We start from the raw sequence: 3,545 nt of genomic DNA on the forward strand, positions 1-3,545 counted from the left end.
ATTTTTCTGCCCACGTTTGGCTGCAACACGATGTCCTCTCGCTGTCGATCTCTCTCTCGCTGCCGATCTCTGTTTTGGGCAGCAGCCCTGTTTGCTGCTTCTTCTTTCTAAACAGCTGTTGGGCTGCTTGTTTTTGGGTCTGATTTTGGGCTGTTTGAAGACAACTTCTTTGCTGTTTGGACCCAAAAAAAAMAAAACACATAATCAACACATTTTTCTCACCTTTAATAGCCTCATGTAGTTAGATTGATCTTAAATTAAATTGGCCCTTTTTAAGCATATATTTAACATTAATTGTAAGGTACTTTGACGTAAAAGAATGTATATATTTGTACTTATCAAATTCGCCCACACTTAGATCATTGTCCGTCCCGGCAATGACTTGAGTTAACACGTAGTTAAAAATCGAATCTAACGAAAATGTCAACACATATAGCATATCATGAGTTTGAGATTTGCATCAAAGCATTGAAAAGAGGATGCACACGCAATCAAGTAGACACAAGCTAATCTCGAGAACTCTCATGAATGGGATTAACAAAGCAACACTCGATTCACTCCTTGGGTTAAGTGTATCGCTCAAATCGTCACTACACTAATATGTATCTACCATARGCTTGAAAAACCTCTCACTCTCTACTACTTGGATAAAATACATGCTTATAAATCAAAAGGTCTTAAAAGGTGTAACGAAAAACAAAGCTTTGGGTACGGTAGGGAAATATTTAGGAAAAGTGACTAAGACCTAACACCAACGGAGAATTCCGGCAACTTAACCACACTTTATTTATTTATTTTTTTCACAAAGGACTTTTGTATCTATCTTTGAAGCTCATTCCTTTTCGGACGATAGGGAATAGAAATGAAACGCTTATATTCAACCGTATCGTCATTTTCGTCGTCTATTTTTAATTTTTTATTGACGACGTAATTTTGCTTTTCACATATGTATATATATATTTTTTCTTTTCAATCTTTTCTTTCATTTTTTTTTCTTCCCAAACATACGAATTCTACTTTCAAGTATATACAGGGATATTGGGATCACTCCATTGGTGCTTAGTCGGGTGAGTCGTGTTTGGATTGTTTTATGATGTGGGTGACAAAGGAAATAGGCTAAGGCTCAAAATGATGTGCAAAAGGGATAATAACAACATAAGGGGTACGCTTAAGGCTAGTGGTTTAACATAAAAATGAGCAAACGATGGCCTTTATCATGTTTATTAGCATGTAAATATCATGTAGTCTTAAGAAGAGAAAGATCAAGTTCTAGAGATGCATATCTAGGCATGACACAATCACACAAGAAATGAATTTGAGACTAATATCAATTGTTTAGTCTAAATAAGCTCAAAGTCTCACGGTGTTCAAAACTAGCTCAAGAGATTAGCAATAGTTTACTTTGACCAAAATGCTACCACTAATCAACTCTAAGTGTTATCAATCAAACTCAATCATGCTATACATGCATCCAAACTCATCGTCATCAACAATTTAAGCTCAGTAAAAGCATGTTAACACATTGTCAAAACCGACAAAGATCCTCATTTAAGCACAAAATTGACAAAAAGCAAAAATTTGACCCCTAAGACCAATTATATACCCATTTCATGCAAATAACCCCACCCCCACACTTAATTCATACATTGTCCTCAAGATATGCAATAAGTAGAGGACACTCTAAACAATGAAGGAAAGGGAACAGAATACTCCCCTGATTTGATGAGTGACCTCCCAATGTAAGAATCCGTGGAGATGGGCGCGTCTCTTCGAGTATCCAACATCCGGGGTGAACCTGAGAATACAGAAATCTAAGAGTGAAACTAGAGAATCTAAAGATAAAATAAATAACTGAAAACAATAAATAGCAAGAAATGGAAATTCGTGGGTTGCCTCCCACGCAGCGCCTTTCTTTTATGTCTTTGGCTAGACCATACTCGGTTCAATTCTCGTAGCTTGGCGTGTCCAAAGCTACCCTTTCTAATTCTCCTCCATCGAAGCCTTCATAGAACAGCTTTAGCCTATGGCCGTTAACTTTGAAAATCTTCCCCGTAGATAGACTTTATATCTCCACTGCACCATGCTAAAAAACAGTTAAAACAACAAAAGGTCCTATCCATCTGGACCTTAATTTACCGGGAAATAACTTTAATCTAGAGTGATAGAGGAGAACTTTCTGACTTTTAGTGAAAGACTTACGTAAAATATGAGAGTCATGGAACGCCTTGGTCTTCGCCTTATAGATGCGAGCATTTTCGTAGGCATCGTTCCGTATCTCCTCTAACTCTTGAATTTGAAACTTCCTATGCGATCTCGCTTCATCCAAATCCATATTGCACGTCTTCACCGCCCAATACACCTTGTGCTCTAATTCCACCGGGAGGTGGCAAGGTTTACCGTACACCAACCGAAAAAGAGACATACCTATAGGCGTTTTGTAGGCCTAACGATAGGCCCACAAGGCGTCATTAAGCCTTAAGCTCCAGTCTTTCCGGTTGGGATTCACAGTCTTCTCCAAAATAGACTTGATCTCTCTATTTGATACCTCGGCTTGTCCGTTTGACTGTGGATGGTAGGCGGTGGAGATGCGGTGGATAACCCCATACTTCTTGAAAAGCGCACCGATGACCTTGTTGCAAAAATGGGTGCCTCGATCACTGATGATGGCCTTGGGCGTCCCGAACCTGGTAAATATGTGAGATTTGACAAAATCTGCAACTACACGAGAATCATCAGTTCGAGTGGCCTTTGCCTCAACCCATTTTGAGACATAGTCAACGACCAAAATAATGTAAAGATCACCGCAAGATGCGGGAAAGGGTCCCATAAAATCCATGCCCCAAACATCAAAAATCTCACATACTAGCATAGGAAATTGGGGCATTTGATTTCGGGAACTAATGTTTCCCGTCATTTGGCATCTCATGCAACTCTTACAAAAGCGATAACAATCTCGCATAAGGGTCGGCCAATACAACCCACACTCAAGTACCTTCCGGTATGTCCGCTTATGGCCGAAGTGGCCCCCACAAGCATGGGAGTGACAAAACTGTAAAACAGACTGAAACTCCCCTTGGGGTACACATCGCCGGATAACTTGGTCCAGACAATGTTTCCAAAGGTACGGCTCGTCCCACATGTAGAGACGAGCCTCTCTCCTAATCTTTTCTCTATCGGGTCTAAATAACTCACCTGGAAAGCTCTTTGAAACCAAATAATTAACAATATCTGCATACCAGGGGGTTTCGCCCGAAACGGAGAAAAGGTGCTCATCTGGAAACTCATCAGTGAGTGGGCTTGGCTCTCCATCCAGTACTAGCCGGCTAAGGTGGTCAGCAACAAAATTTTCAGCTCCGCTCTTATCTCTAATCTCCAAATCAAACTCTTGGAGTAAGAGAATCCACCTTATCAACCTCGGCTTTGCGTCTTTCTTCTTGTGCAGGTACTTCAATGCGGCATGATCTGAAAAGACAATCACTTTAGTACCAAACAGATAAGATCTAAACTTTTCTAAAGCAAAAACAACTGCTAGCAACTCTTTCTCG

Source organism: Cynara cardunculus (genome assembly GCF_001531365.2).
Source record: "Cynara cardunculus var. scolymus isolate 2C chromosome LG 12, CcrdV1, whole genome shotgun sequence".
Taxonomy (NCBI): domain Eukaryota; kingdom Viridiplantae; phylum Streptophyta; class Magnoliopsida; order Asterales; family Asteraceae; genus Cynara; species Cynara cardunculus.